The following is a 17,472-nucleotide window of genomic DNA, read 5'->3' on the forward strand; positions in this document are numbered from 1 at the left end:
TTTGGAAGATTTGGAAAGGCAAAAACCTCGGCGGTAGCGACGGTTGCGTGAGAGCGGGGTTAGTTCTGGGTGTTTGCAGGAGGCCATCGCCGTTGTGTGTGGAAATTGGCCGCGGATGAACTTTGGTTGAAAGGCACGGATAGCAATAAGGCGTAGAAAGAACGCCTTGCACTCTCGTTCTCTTCCCCGACACGGAGAGACTTGGGCAAAGGCTACCGAAAAGATGAGAGGGTTACTGGAAGGAGCTTAACCCGTTCTTGAGTGAATGGGCCAATTGCAGAGTTAACTTTATTAGATACTCCCAAGTCACTTAGCAATATCAAAGGATGCTTCCCCCCCCCAGAGAATTTTAAAGCATGGCATCTACACATTGTTTTCCCATTTCCTGAAAGTACTATTCCTTCCGCCAGTGCATTTCCCCCTTGTGTCCTGGGGGGGGGGGAAATAACCCCACCCCAAACTTTTCTTTTCCCCTCCTTGGCAATCCTCCTCCTGCCTTCATTGGCTCTCTATTGGTTCTGTCTTAAACCGTTGCAGATGGTGTCCTCCTGATTGGTGTGAAGCAAGGATCAAGTTCCCTTCTGGCTTTTCCCTTTTGGCACCTTGGGGGTGGGTGGGAATGTCTCCCAATAAGGAGACCGCAGAATTGGGGAAAATACCAGGGGAGAAATAGCCTTCGAGAGAGGAAAAAAGGCAGTCCCTGTCATAAACGTGCATTTATCTTGATACTTACAGCCAAAAGACTGCTGTAGGGCAGTTATCCTTATTTCATAAGGCTGTGGAGAAACCAGTTGAAAGTGACAAATGCAAGTCAGTATGGAAAAAGACGGTGACAACTAAAATCTCATTCTTGGCCTTCTCTCCAGCATGGGATATGATCAGGCCAAAGCACTCATTAAACAGCGTGCAAGAAGTGGACACAGAATGCCAGCCGGACTTAGCCAGGTTCCCAACCTTTAGTGCCAGTGAATCCAACAAGTACTTTACCTACCCTCTGGCATATTTAACTAATCTTGAAAAAGAACCTAACTACTGGAGGGCTTTTACTCTGGTGTGATACCCATGGTGCTGCAGTGGTTAGAATGCAATATTGCAGGCTAATTCTGCCAACTGTCCACAGCTCGATTCTCACCAGTTCAAGATTGACTCAGCCTTCCCTCTTTCCGAGGTCGGTAAAATGAGGACCCAGATTGTTGGGGGCCATATGCTGACATTTCATAACTGCTTAGGGAGGACTGTAAAGCAGTATGAAGCAGTATATATAGCCTAAGTGCAATTGCTATATCTACTCAGCTGTCCTTGAAAGAGGATACAGGAAGATCCCCTGTCCAGAGAGACTGTGACTCTGGACACTAAAAACAACAGAACATGTACTGTACTTCTCTACAGTTTACACTACAGAGACATTCATACTAGCCTCATCTCACAATTATTACATAACTACCCAGGACACATAGAACGATTCTACATCTCTCTGTTCTCTCAGATTGCCAACCCTGCCCAGGTTCTGTGCAGCTGTACGTAAAACCCATTAGCTTACCTGTGCCACAAACCAGCTTTAATGAGCACGTCTTTCATCATTACAGAGTGCTGGGTATTGTGATAGATTTATCTCAAAGGTGCTTTTTCAAAAGGCAACTGGACTTTGTTTTTCCAGTTGCCTTTTGGAAAAGCACCTTTGGGACAACCACGACCTGGATGACTGAGTTCTCCTGTTCTGATTTACAGCTCCTCTTTGTCATTTTAAATTAGTTTTAGGGGTTATTTTGGTTTGTTTGTTTTTTGTTTTTATACCTTTTGGCTTTTTTATGTGTGATTTTATTTTATTGTGTCTTTTGTGCTTTTTAATTTCTTGCACCCCACCTCCTTATGCTGGCTGCAATAAAGGTTTGATTTGATTTGACAAATGGGGGGAGAAAGTGGTAAGTGATGCAAAAGTCCAAGTTAGCATCTCTCATTGTTCTCTGGACACTGAAATGAGGGGAAATAGGGCTGCTGCATCTTAAAGACGCTTCAGAATATTGCTAAAATGAAATAATAGAGATGATTACATAGTGGTGTTCTCTCTTCTATCCTGCTGGGGTACTGAGAGAAATTGGTTAAGGAAATGAGGTGGGAAAGCTGATGGGTATGAAGAGAACTCAGGACATAAAGTGCTAACAGAGAAAGAAAGAAGGGAAGCAGGGAGGGAGGGAGGAAGGGAGGGAGGCAGGGAGGCAGGGAAACTGGTATTGTGGTTTAGTGCAGGGGGAGGAAGGAACAGGAGAATTGGTGAGGCAGTCCATCTCCAGTGAATGGGAAGGACCAAAATCAGTAGGGTACTGCTGCAACTGCATGTTCAACAGGAGCATATTTACAATCTCTCTCTCTCCCTCTCCCCCTCTCTCTCCCCCCCTCTCTCTCCTTCCCTCCCCCCCCCTCTCTCTCTTTCTCTCTGCCTCCCTCCCTCCCGAACTGATAACAATCCCAAAACAAGTTTCCTTCACATAAATTGCATCCTGCTGCCACAAAACTATTCACACTCAGGAATGTCCCATTGAACATAGTGCAATTTACTTTTGACAAGGTAGACATAAACACTTGCTTTTTTAAATTCTTTACCACACAACAAATTGTATGGAAGAAAGTTTACAAGATAAATTTCCCCAAACCGAAAGAACGGAACAGAACAAGAACTGACGTGGGAGATGTTTTTCTATGGTAGAGCAGAGCCTCCTTATGTTGATCAGGATTCCATTCTAAGCTCCTTCTCCCCTCCGTCCTTTTCACGGACCGAGAGGAGAGGGGCTGGAGAGCATTTCCAAATCCATTTTCTGTACACTTTCCCTTTCTTGTTTTTATCAAAAGCTTTCATGAAGTAGAGATTGAGTTGGCTGATGCATCAAGCCTTCCTTCAGCCGACATTTATTATTATTTGGATGTAAAGAACCCATGACCTGTTACAGAACTGCTACAAGAGTTGTATGTTTCCAATGGAGACTGGCAAGGAAATAGTAGTGCTTTTCCCTCCCAAAACCAGGTTATGTATGCATTCAGTTTATACACTTTTCCATCCATCAGGATATTGTAAGAACAGAAATAAAACAATTAAGCTTCTCTTAAAATGCATTTTTATATCAATGCAGATTGGAAGAGCCAATAATATCCTGTCTGCTGAAGAGATCTGCTTTTTTTTCCCAAAGCTAGTTAACTCTTTTATGCCACTTTAAAATACTTTGCAGAAGGAGGGATAAAAAAAAATGATACTTCAAAATTTTGGTGTTGGAGAGGACTGCTAAAAATACCATTCATAGCCAAGAAAATAATGATATGGATAACAGAACATATCAATCCACATTTTACACTTGAGACACAAATTAGCAGACTCATGTTATCATATTTCAGAAACATTATGCAAAGACTAGTCTCTCCTGAGAATTCCACAATGCTGGAAAAAAATGGAACAGAAAGAGAACAAGTGGATGACCAGCAATCAGATGAATCAACTCAATCATAGCAATAATGGGTGCATGGATGGGAGACCTGAAGGCCATGTGGGGGACAGATTATCCTAGGGAGGGCCTATGTAGTTGCTACAAATCAACACCAACTTAATGGTACCTTATTGATCAAAATTGCAGAAATTATTTTGTTGAAAATGTCTCCCTCCCTCATAAGCCAACAAATGTTCCTATATAAATGTGTGCTTCATTTATGTCTGCAGAATGATGGCTTGTTAAACATCATCTAGTTCCAAACTGAGTCAGTCAAAATGAATGTATTTGATAAATACAAAGGCTGTTTCAAACTTCTATCTGCAGTTTGAATCAGCATCATTGTATCTTTATATCAAGCAATCTGGATCACCCTGTGTTGGTCATATTACTTCCCAGCTTCAAATTTAGGTAGTCTTCTATTACCATTTCAGTTTTTGAATTGAAATTGTTTCCTGATTAAACCAACAAGGATACAACACAACAAAAAGATGTATACATCTGTGCTCCTGAATTACCCCTTTTCAGGATAATCAAATCAGGTATTCTTTCTCTGGGATTTTCTATAAATGTGAGCCTATTCAGTGGTACGGAGTCATGTCTCTACAAGATATCTACACGAAAGCAGGTCTTGTTGATTTCAAGGCTAGGTGGCTTCAAAAAGCTGGCATTCTATGAACAGTGACTTAGGAGAAAACCTCTGGATAGGAGGTTGGACCTGGCATGATATTTCTGTTGTGTACATACTTAAACTTGGAATACATGAGAACAGTGAATTGCAGTTATAATGTTAGGAAGAGGAATGAGCAATGCCAATCAATGGCTGATGTTATTTATAACAAGATGCAGAACAAAAGCCCTGCAATTTACAGAGTTTTCATATAATCACCTGAGGAGGCTGAGCATGGAATTAATATTATTATATTATGGCCAACTAGCAGGGCTGGAATCTGCCAATTTTCAAGGCTTTCCCACTAAATCCAATGCACCAAATAAATGAAACCCAGACTGAATGACTGTATGAATTTTAGTGAATTCATTGTAATGAAATTGTCTGGGAATAGTTCTTCCACATTTCTGTATTTACTATTACACTTACTCATTGCTTACTTAAGCATGTGTCCCTTTCTGCACATTCTGGGCTTTGCTTTTCCATTTTTTTGGGATTCCTCTTGTAAAGCAGGCACCCACTGATTGTTGCCATAAACATGGTTCTTCTCAGTGCTGTGCTCCATACTTCTGAAGTTTCCTTGACACATGGTTTACTGAATATGCTACATATAGGATTCATCCATGCTGTTTTTACCATGTTTTCCTCCTGTCCTGGACCTGGAACTCCAGGCACCATAAATCTTGCTGCTTCCATCCTTCCTGCATATTCAGGATGAGAAAATGTCCTAGAAAATTGATTGTGTATGACAAGTTGTCCTTCCATCAGCTGTAATTACATGCTCGCTTTCCTGTGAGCCTTTCTTCAGGTGCATCTAAGTGCAGCACACAGATGTCCCAGCATTTGTCCTCTTTTCCTGCTGGGTCCTCATGAACTGTCGTCATTGCCTTAAATTGTCTTGAGTAGAAGCTCCTTCATGCCTGCAATCTGTGGGTTGAACTAAGAAATGGGTTGTAAAGGAAGATGGAAAGAACAAGCAAACTTTGTCCTGGACTGGTGCTGCATGAAATAGTTCCTGGACCACATATACCATCAATAAAAAACATCAAAATGTACGGCATTGTGAAGCTTTGCAGAAGCAACTGAAAATTTGTAATATATATGCACTGATAATAAAAGCAGCAGTACCCAGAATGCAGCTCTTTCTGACCGTTAAAATTGAACTTCTGTGTAGCACAGGACTAGAAACTTTCAGAAGAGAATTAAACCTGCTCCCACCACCACCACAAACACATACACAAGGATGTTCTGGTGCTCTTTCAAAGCACTAAATGTATGTATATAAGAAGCCTATGTAATATCTGACAAATGCCCCAGACATAGTGTTCATGAGAACACTATTGGTGAAGCATGCCAGATTGTAACCACAGCAAGAATTGTGTTGGGAGAAAAGAAACAACAATGAAAAGGAAAAGTGCTGGAAGAACTAAGGATGACTTTAAGTTGATTTTGGGTTGTGGATATTGTGAAGGCAATATCATAATGAAGTCCCATCACATTAAAACAGCTGACATGACATCTTTGTTCCACTGTTGAAGACACCGGAGGATGCACATCTTCCATATGTCATTGCAGAGGACCATCTAGAAAAGGATGAAGTTTCTTGGTTTTTACTTTGAAAATGTTTTCCTTCTCATCTAAGAAGCTTCTTCAGTTCAGTTCGTCAATTCTAAACTGAAGAAGCTTCTTGGATGAGAAGCGAAACATTTCCAAGATAAAAATCAAGAAAGTCCAGGTGCCTTTTGAAAAGCACCTTTGGGACAACCATGACCTGGATGATTGAGAATCTCCATAGACGTTGAGCTCTGATGTTAGGAAATGTGAGGTTAACAGATCTGGAGAACTGAGGGAATCATGTAGCTGCTAAATTGTGCCAAAGTAGAATTTATCTAGTTAGTAGCAGTAACTTCTTGCAAAAATTTCTCACATGTTCCAAGTGTGACAATATCAAATATGAAACTCATGTTTTTGGTAACTGCCTTGGTTGACCTCCATTTCTAATGGCCCAATTGATGGGTCAGTAACCTATCTCTTTATGCCAATGTTATAGTTTCTGGGCTGCTCATTACCATGTCTTCCATTGTAGTCTTCACCTGCCTGTTTCATTTCTCCATCTAATTTTCTTGACAGTGGCAATAATGTTCATTTGTAACAAGATGGGCTCTTCCTGCCCTCAAGGCTTTGAAAATCTCTGTGTCAGTATGCATTTCCTTCCCTGTCTCAAAGTTTACATGTTCGAAGCCTGAAGCTGGTATTTTGAGGCTCTTTTAAAAAAATTGCTCAATGGCTTAGAAACCAAGATCTCAAAGTCCACCTATCTCACTGTCTGTTGTTGAATTTCCAATTGCAGGCAAATAAAATTAGTGGAAAATTCATTTTTATCTCCATTAAATAAAATATCATTAAAAAGTCGGGTTTGCTTTATACTTCATAGTAGACGAAGGACTATGCTAAAATAATCCTGAGACAATGCTGACTCCAAATTTAGAGATTGCTCTCCAAAACTAAAGATTCTTATAGAGTTTGGTAAGTCATCATATAGAACTTCATAGATTTCATTGACATGTTTTTAGAAATTCTCTATAACAGCAAATTACCATTTCTAATCTATTCCTGATCCCATGGATTTAAAATGAAAGAAACAATATCTGACATTTATTAAGCTATCTAGGTCTTTTAGGGATTTCAAACAGAATCGAAATCTTGACGAAGTTCAATTTTGCTTTGATCTCCAATTTTGAACTCAACATCTAATGTTTGGATTTTGTAATTAGGATTTGACACTCTGACCAGTTAAATTTACTACATTATAAACCAGTTATATATTATATTGAGTGTTATCACCCAATATTGATGGGTTAGGGCAGTGGTTCTCAAGCTTTCTAATGCCGTGACCCCATAATATAGTTCCCCATGTTGTGGTGACCCCCAAGTGGGTGTGGCCACCAATAAGAGGGAGTAGGACAGCTAGGGAAAAGGGAAAAAAATGGCGGACAGCGTGGTTTGGCGACCCCCGTGAAATGGTCATTTGACCCCACATGGGGTCCCGACCCACAGGTTGAGAACCACTGGGTTAGGGTTATCAGCTGTTAACAATGACTAATGTTCATATTATAAAATATTAACTGCTATATCCTAAGCATTGTCTAATACTGACTATTGCTGTGTCATTATCTTCAAATCTTACTGATTTTTCTTTAAAAATATAGGGCTGGTATTTAAATATTTACCGACATGTTTTATATGAGGGCATAACATTATAATGCCTCAGAATTATGGCTCTTGCTGCCACAATTGTCAACCATCCCTCTTTGGCTTTGTATTTAGCAGGAAAGGGTCTTAGCAGAAGGGATTCTGTTTCTATGAGAAGATCTTCATTAACATCTACCTCACTATAGGATCTTTAACAGGTCTAATAATTTGTAGCTTGGGAGCATGATTCTGATGTTCATTAAACACGAGAAAGAGAGAGAGAGGGAGGGATGGAGGGATGGAGGGATGGAGGGAGGGAGAGGGAGAGAGGGGGAGAGAGAGAGAGGGGGGGAGGGAGGGAGGGAGAGAGAGAGAGAGAGAGAGAGAGAGGCTTGCCTGAACATGGCTACAGAATGAAAAATATCTAATGTGAATGAACTGCTTTGAGTATGAAAATATTTGAGAAATGCCTACCCCCGGAATTCAGATACAGAATGCATATAATACTCACAAAAACAAAGGTTTTCAGACATGATTACCAAATGCTGCTGAGAGTCAAACTAAATGTTATAGAATCAAGCAGAGAGAGAGTCTGGCCTTCTTATCCACCAATAATCCACCTTGGCTAGGTTTGCCCAGCGCATTAGATTAAAATGTGGTTGAAAAGTTTCTGGTTCTCCCTCATTTCCCCCTACTTGTGCCTTGAAGATATCCCAGTATGCTATTTTTTTTCCTGCCATGTCCTCATGGTGTTGCCTTTCTTTCATCCTCGGCAAATAATTGGACAAGTTTGAAGTTAGCTTAGTTCTCCTAACTGGAAGATGAAATGGGGAGAAAAAGAAAATGTCTGACTAAAAGTGGAGAAGGCAGGTGCCCTTAAGGGATGGAGGAGAAATGAGGCAGTAGATATCTCTTGCTAAAGGTGGCCTAAAAAAACACCTTGAGGAACAGGGTGTTTTGCCTCCCTGGATTTGGTGCCTGGGAAAAAGTCTTTGCCTCCTCCAAAGGGAATAATGGCTACTCAAGAAGCACTTTTCAACAAGGTTTTAGAAATGAAAGGAAGAGAAAAAGGAGGGGAAAAGAAAGTTGGAAAATTGTCTCTTAACATGTCTCACTTAGGCTCAGGATGAGTCAAATTTCAATGGAAAGAGAATCCTTTTCCAATGATATTCTCCTAAGCCAGCGGTTCTCAACCTATGGGTCGTGACCCCATTTGAGGTCGAACGACCATTTTACAGGGGTCGCCAAACAACGCGATCTTCCATTTTCCCCCCTCAGGGGGCGGTGCCGCACATGCGCGCTGCGCATGCACGGCGCGTCCATGTGACGGGGGTTGCCGTCACACAAACATTGAGAAACGCTGTCCTAAGCAATGAAGGAATAAAAATACTTAAGATATTTAGATAGGCAGAGATGTAGATAGGCGATAGATATCACTGTCGCAACCTACAAACATGGCACCATTCCCTACACTCACAGAATTAAATGTGGGCATTTGGCAGCCAGTATACTGTATATTTCTGAGTCCTAGGGTCGTGTAGTTACCATTTGTGACCTTCCCAGTCAGCATCTGGTACTGTAAACAAAGTCAATGGGGAAAGCCATAATGACCAAATGATTCATTTAACAACTGCAACCAGGGCCAACGATCATAAAACCATGCATGACTAACTAACAATTGCTTTGCTTGTCCCAAAGGTGCTTCTCATCCAGGCGGGGAAGCTGAAGAAGCTTCGTGGATGAGAAGCGAAATGCCTTCAAAGAGAAAAAAGAAAGTCCAGTTGCCTATGAAAAAGCACCTTTGGGACAACCATGACCTGGGTGACTGAGAATCTCCATAGAAGATTGCTTTGCTTAACAATGGAAATTCTGTTCTTAATTGTGGTTATAAGTCAAAGGCTACCTGTACTACATAAGTTTTTGTGTGCTCCAGAATATGTTGAGAGTCTTCAACTCAGTAGTGGGGAAATGCTTAAAAATCTATAATTGGCAAAGAATTGGCATTCTGTAGTATAGAATGCTGAAATATCTATAACAAATTCTGTTCCAGTTTGGACAAGGCAAGAATTATCCCCCTTTGGCCTGCAATTGTTTACTGTGGGGTTATCTGTGAAAAGTGTCAAAAAGTTGCAATTACTGAAAAAATATGTCTTATTGAGAGACAACTATTATTTCTCTCTCCACCTGCTCCTCTTAAGTATTAATCTGGCTTCAGTTATTGTGATAAATACTTTGGGAAGCGTTATTCAAGCATTGACATCCCAATGTGAAGATTTGCATGGGCTACCAAATTGTTTTCTGGGCACAATTTGAGGTACTGGTTTTGTTTTTCAGTGGCATAAATCATTTAAGATCAGGTTATCTGCAGGACTGTTGTTTCCCTATGAACCTGCCCAGTTACTTGGATCAGTGATTCTGGTAAGAAGGTCATCTTCAGAAGAGCTTTACCCATTGATCTAAGTGGAGAAATCCTGAAGTGAAAACTCAAGTACTTTGGCCACCTAATGAGAAGGAAGGACTCACTGGAGAAGAGCCTAATGCTGGGAAAGATTGAGGGCAATAGAAGAATGGGACTACAGAAAATGAGGTGGCTGGATGGAGTCACTGAAGCAGTAGGTGTGAACTTAAATGAATTCCAGAAGATGGTAGAGGACAGGAAGGCCTGGAGGAATGTTGTCCATGGGGTCGCGATGGGTCGGACACGACTGACTTTGCAACTAACAACAACAACAACAACTTCTCCTATAAAGCTCCCAGACTAGAGAATGTATTTCCTAAGGAAAGGGAAATGGTAAAAGGACAAGTATTTTGCTGAGTTATTAATTAACTTACTAGATGTGGTGCATATTTTGATTTTAACTCTATTAATTTTGTTTTACTATATGCATCATAGGCCTTAAATGTGGGAATAAATCAAGAAGCAGTAAAAAAATAGAAGTGAGATTTCCCAACTTTATTCTGAATTGATGGGTAATTGACTGACTCAGCTGTTCATGGTACACCAACCTTTCCATGCCTCTGCAAAATAATGCTGTCGATTAAGCTGCCACTGCCAATAGAAAATTATAAAGGGGGCAGTGAATATGACTGGCTGACCTTCAAGTCAGATGTTAACAGCTTTAGACAAGTGTGGGAGTTTTACACCCGTATCTGCAGAAAAATCTGATGTTTAGTCCCCTAACCGTGAACAGGTCATCCTTAAAGCTCTGAACATCCTAGGGAAAAAAGCAAAAAAAAAAAAAAAAAAAGGAGGGGGGGAGGGCCTGGGGGAATTGTGCAGGTCTTAATCCTTCTGCCATTCTGCATATTCATGGAACATTGTCATAACACATCAGGCAGTTCGGTGGGACAAAAGATCTGTCGGCACCCCCCCTCCCCATTCCTCTGATGAGCCAGGAGACAAATGCTGAGTAAACACTTGGAAACCATTCACTGAGCCGTTCTCGTCTGGATGAGAAAGACCTGGCTCTTTCTTGCAGACCCAGAGCTGCTCAACTTAATAAAGTACGGGCCATGGCTTGTGAAAAGAGTGGCCTACGAATGATGAAAACATGGATTATCTCATTGCGCTCTCCTTGTAGCCAGCAGGGCTTGCATTTGAAGTGCACTTGGTCTGACATGCAATTACACACACACACACACACACACACACACACCAAAAAGGAGGGGCGGCCAGCTGGGATGGCAGAAGTGACAGGGTGGGTCTGCATTTGGAGAATGTAAAAATGGTGTCGGCAGTTTCTCCCCTGAAACCTATCTGCTCTTTTTTGGCACAAAATTATTATCCAGGTTCGAATCAGTATCTTGGCAAGCATGGATCAAACACATCTTCCTCAGTAACAGAATAACAGAGTTGGAAAGGACCTTGGAGGTCTTCTAGTCCAACCCTCAAGCAGGAGACCCACTACCATTCCAGGCAAGTGTCTGTTCAGTAAATTGTTAAAAGCTTCCACTGATGGAGCACCCATAACTCCCGAAGGCAAGCCGTTCCACTGGTTACTTGTTCTCACTGTTAGGAAATTTGTTAGGAAACATTAGTGAATTTTAGTAAATAAGGAACAACAAATAGTAGTGGTACCACTAGCTAACTGTAAGTTGTGAGGGTCTTGTAATAGTTTATTATGTTTTGCTTCCAGTTTACAAAGGAGAAACTGAAGATGAACAATAGTGAATCCAAGCTACTTAGCACATTTCCAGCGTTTGAAATCAGGACATTTTAATCCAAACCCAATTCTGTTATTATCATTCCAAGTATAGCTACACATCAAATATAGTTCTCCTTTGCAGTACTTTCTTCCTGATAAGTCCTTGGCACACATTATACTCAAGTATTGTACTCAAGGGACCAGCACATTATGCTCAAGTTTATAATTAGGTCTACAAAAGCTCTGTGTTTGTATGTATGTGTGTACATGCTTACTAAAAACAGCTTAAGGAGAGCGAAGAATTCAGATGAAACATCTTGCTGCCTTCTACAGCTGCTTTTCATTGTAAAGAACTCCACTGGATTTCTATATCAAATAAAGCCAGTTTTTTTAGAGGACTGTACTTAAAGCCACTTAGCCAAGATCAGAACGGTTATTTTGCACGTGCCCAACAGCAGTAACATTTTCATCTCTCTTTCATAAGGCATCTTCTTGCCATATCAGAAAAAAGCAGCTCAGGAAGTAGGCAAAACCTGTGAAATACTAAATTAGTATTCAGGTTTTATAAAATACTATAACTGCAGCTCCCAGTTTTCACAGGTATCAATTGCACTAGCAGCCATTGTTGTTTGCTCAAGAGAACCAAAGTTTTCTTAAATTCAATTGTTTAACATTGAAGGAAAATAACATTCAAGTGGATGAAGCAGCATTAAATACACAATGCTTAGACAATGCTGTGTTTTCTAAGGCTATTTCGAGCTGACATAATAATATTTATATTTCTTACATAAATATTGAAGTGATACACTTCTTAATTAAGGGGCATGATAAAAGACAAAGAAAGCAAAGATCTCCTAAACTTATAGAAAGAAGAGCTAACTCAAATATACAGAAGAACCGTATAAAAAAAGATTCCCCAAATTGGTGACATGTATGAAGACTTGATTATGGAGCTAGAAGTAGACTTTCAAAGAAATAAAGTTAAATGGGCTCTAGAAATATTGCTTAAATTGTAGGAGCTGATGAAATACCAGCCAAAGCAGGGGTCTTCAAACTTGGCCCTTTTATGACTTGTGGACTTCAACTCTCAGAATTCCTCAGCCAGCGTGCCTGTCTAAGGAATTCTGGGAGTTGAAGTCCACAAGTCATAAAAGGGCCAAGTTTGAAGACCCCTGAGCTAAAATGTTTAAAATCTTGCAAAAGGATGGTGTGAGAAATACTTGAGGTTTACAGCTGATCTGAAAAAACATCCATGTCTATTCCAGTGACAAAAAAGGGCAGTGCTAAAAAAACCCTCTCAAACGCCTACATTTACCTCATATGCTAGCAAAATGATTACTTGATTCTGCAATCCAGATTTCAAGAATTCAGTGAACAAGATTTGCCAAATATGGACTTCCGGTTTGCCATTGCGGCCTCATGGCCACTGGAATACAAACTCCATCTTCCACGTTCGATTTCACACCGCTGGGGGACCCTGGAAAGGGTCGAAAGTCACCCTGTAGGGGCAACAAGCAAGGAGGGGAGCCCTGCTTGATCATGGGAGGGCGGTAGCAGCTGGGGCAGCCCTCCAAACTGGCAGATGAAAGACCGGCCATAGAAATATGGCTCATCACTAGGCTGCAGACAGCCGAAGTCAAATTTATCACCAGGCACTTCTAAAGCAGCGCTTTAGACTAGGTGAGATCTGAACCTCTCTTTAATCCTAACTATCTTTTCTACTTGTATAAGCTGCCCAAAGTATTTTTCCCCCTGTGGAGAGAGGAAAGGGAAATCCTATCCTACTCTCTAAGAGCAGCGGCGACTGACTATCCACGGGAGTTTAAAATACTGAAAGAATAACCTTATTTTAACTGGATTTATATGTTTCTAAAATTTGGGGACCAAAAGATTTCTTATCCCTATTGAAGATTTGGGTTTTTACTTTCAAAAAAGAAGTAAAATTGGAAAAAGAAGTATAAAAACTTTGGACTTAAAAAACCTTAAACAGCAATGGTGACATCTTATGGCTAAATCTGATAATACAACCTGTTATTGTCTAAAGAGACTTGGCTTGAAGCCCAGACTACAGATAAGTCTCCTTCAACCTTCGCAGATATCAGCTGTGAGAAGCTCAGCTGTATTCTATGCCCAGTGATAAAATTATTTTTATTCTCTGATTGTAAAGCTTTTAATTTAATACACCACTAAGAGAATATGGACGAAGATCAGGAACAGACACTTTCTATGTTGAAAGCAATTCATGAAATTATTCTTACAGTTTCTGACGAAATAAGATGCTATAGAAAAGAACAAGAGGTCAGCCTAGATATTCAAACCCTAACTTTGACTACAATTAAAGAATCAACTACACAGAACACAATAGAAGAAGTGGAACAATCAAACACTATGACAAGAGGATTCAATGGACCAACAAACACAGTTAATGGAAAACCCACAAAAGGGACTGATAACACTGAAAATGGAAAAGACTTTCTATAAATCAAAAGAAATCTGAGGAGCAAGAAGAAGAACCGACCGAAGGGAAGATAAACATTCCAGGACAACTACGGGGAGATGGAATAATAGAGAGATGATTTGTTAGTCCTCCCAAAACAATGTCGATTGGATGGCCTCTTTTATTTCAAATAATATATATAATAACAGAGGGAGATCTATTTGATGATTTAAAAGAACGGACATGGAAGGCGAGTTCCAAAGAAAGAGAGCTAGAATAAGGCTGAAGAAAATTGGGGTTTGGATTTATTAGTGAGGATGTTGTGTTATTAATTAAAATAGAATATACGCAAACAGACAAGATGTGTACTTTGAATACTAGATTATGCTATGAATTGAGATAAAGAAAACTTTGGTCATTTAAAACTTGGAAGTATAAATATTAAAAGTTAAATTTGAATATTGATGGGAAATTAAAAATTGGGGAAAACAAATAAATAGGATATTGATTGTCTATAAAGATTGAATGTAAAAGTAATTAAGATATATATAAGCTAAATTTTTTGATAAGTGTAATAAACATGTCTTTACATAGTTGATAAAATAAGAACTATTAGTTTAAATATGAGATAGTAGATATTAAGAGAAAAAGAGAGGAAGTATTTGATGTTGAAATAAGGGAAATTTTGGTCATTAAATTTAAGACATTTGGAAATTAGTAGAAAATAAGAATGTTATATTGTATTATCAATTAGATGATGTAAGATGGTGAGAAATAGAATACATTCAAATAGATAGGACATTTATCTTGAATATTAGATTTTGTGATAAATTGTGGTAAAGAAAACTTTGGTTACCTAAAATGTGGAAATTATAAATATTAAATGTTAAATTTAAATTTTGAGGGGAAACTAAAAATTGGGAAAAACTAATTACAGGATATTGATTGTCTATAAAGATTGAATGTTAAAGCAATTAGGATATGTATAAGCTAAAAACTATTGATAAATGTAATAATGTTTCTTTTTACTTAATAGATATAATAAGAACTGTATTGGCTTAAACATGAGACAGTAAATACTAAGGAAAAAAGAGAGGAAATATTTAATGTGGAAGTTTGAGATTTGTACTAAAGACACTTGTATGTTATTGAATTATTGATTAGCCCAGCCGCCATGTTGCTTTTTAAATACTTAAATGTAAAACTACAAAATCAATAAAACTTTTTTTTAAAAAAAAGATTTGCCAAATATTCAAGCTGAAGCTAGAAGAGGTTGAGGTAACATCCAATGGAAAATGGAAAAAGCAAGAGAATTTTCAAAATATTTCTATTTTATACCTTTACTGATTTTATTCACTTAAAAAAAAATATGGTGCTAGAAGGTTTTTGACAGAAAATCAGAACAACTTGTGGACAAACCTTCTTCACAATGGCCAATCACATTGCTTGACCAGTCTTGAATAAATTTGAGACTTAAGGTGAAGTCTGCCCTGCCCAATGCTTGCTGCTAAAACTTAGCATCTTTTGCAATAACTCCTGGTACATTTTTTCCGGGAGCAGTCGTAGCCTTACTCTTGATGAATAGGCTCCAAAATCACCCTTCATCATCCCATTACTGACAACAGTGTGGTAGGTATAGGATATGCAGAGAGCAACCAACAATTGCAAGAGTAGGAAAGTAAACATAGAACACAGTGGCACAGTGGCACAGAGTCTAATTGGGGGGGGGGGGATGAATTCTTCCAAGACCAGGACTCTTGGAGGAACTTTATAGGCTTGAGCAGAAGGTCTAGTAACAGAATTACTTTGCCCTTTTGCTCTCAGTTGGTATTCTTGCAAATGTAATATTTTGCAGTGCCTCAACAGGCAAACTGAAAACAGGGCAGGCAGGATAATCGCTTTCAAAACCTCTGTTAATATTTTTTTAACCAAACTTTATCAATTTAACACTGCTACCTTTAATGTCCCATTAGTCTGTGACGGGTGTGAGTCGATCTGAGCAGCGTTCTCAAGGACCCATAACTGAGACCAAATGCATATTTTCATCCCTCTACTCAAGTTGGATTCTGATACCTCGGTAAACATTTGCAGGATGAGATTTAATAGCCATAGGCATGCCTGCTGTTTCTCAGGTGGCTCTTAGATAAACAAGGTCAGCTAATCTCAAACGCTAAATTCAAAAACTGTCAGTCAACCCAGGAGGTCTTGTTACAGGGTCAGCTATGTTCTAAAAACTTTCAAGGTTGAGTTTGACATGTCAGTCTTTTGACATACAACAAAGCATTGTTTTTCATGTCAGTGTCAGGTATCTAACATTAGGGATTAGTAGCCAGGAACCATAATATGTTTGTTTCTTTGTTATTCCTTATGTCTTACCATAAAATAAATAAGAAGACATGCTATAATTCATCATATTATTACACAGTAATGTAAAAAGATATGTTTTGATTATAAATTGTCCAGCAACATATAAACAAATTCTAGCTAAAAACAAATGTGTAAGTACAATTCTACAAAGTTATATTTAAACATAACTCTTACTGAATTCAGCAGATCTTATTTGTTCCCAATAAGAAGCATACAGAATTAGAACCTTAATATTCTTGACTCCTTTCTTTCTTAATTATAATCATTTGGGGCCATTTGGAAACTTCAAGAGGTGATTTAATTTGAAGGAATTTGATTGAAATATCCCTTTCAACTGAAAGTTCAAATGTATATAATATGCCAAATTGAATCGGGATTCAGTGGCAATATGCAATCTATTTTTTTTTTCAGTCTCAAATAGTGCTGCATTTTTGCTTCCATATATAGACAGGGTTGGGGGGGAATTCAATTATGTGTGTTCTGATAATTTAACTAAGGAACCTGGCCAATTCATTCACAAAACCAATTATTAGAGTACTTGGAGGAGTGTTGCTCTGCTCTTCTACTAGTCTGTTTAGGCAGGTTCAGAGAGAAACACATACACAGAATGAGAGAGATTCCATTGTTGCTCTTCTATTATCTGGTTTGTGTGTCTGTGTCTGTGTGCCTGTGTGTCTGACTGTGTGCCTGCATGCATGGGATCTTCTGCTGTCCCCATATCCATATGATCTTCTGCCCTTAAATACTTCCTTAGCTATTTATATAACCTATAGCATAGTCCCTGTTAATCTTTATATCCAATCTGTCTGCAGTTCCTCAACTCTTTCAAAACTTTCTTTCTTGCTCCTCATTCCCACAAGTCTTATCTTGCTAATATTATTCTTCTGGTGATACTGAGCTTGAATTATTATTTTTGTCATAGCCCACATAGAACTCTGTTGTTAGAAAATCACACAAATACATTAGAAATGTTAATGGCAGTTTATGGATAACATTAACTTCTAATATTTAAAAAATGTTAAATCATTGTATATATGTACAGTAAATAATTTGCATAGCTAGCATTGTTTCTCCAATAGGAATGTGGTGGGTTTATCCTCTTTTACCTATATATGCCAGATGTGTGCAGTAACGCAGACTCCAACATCCCATTTCCATAAATGGAATGCTTTCCATCAGCAACGAGAA

The sequence above is a fragment of the Crotalus tigris genome, unplaced genomic scaffold (assembly GCF_016545835.1).
Source record: "Crotalus tigris isolate CLP2741 ecotype Arizona unplaced genomic scaffold, ASM1654583v1 scf7180000023617.9722795, whole genome shotgun sequence".
Taxonomy (NCBI): Eukaryota; Metazoa; Chordata; class Lepidosauria; order Squamata; family Viperidae; genus Crotalus; species Crotalus tigris.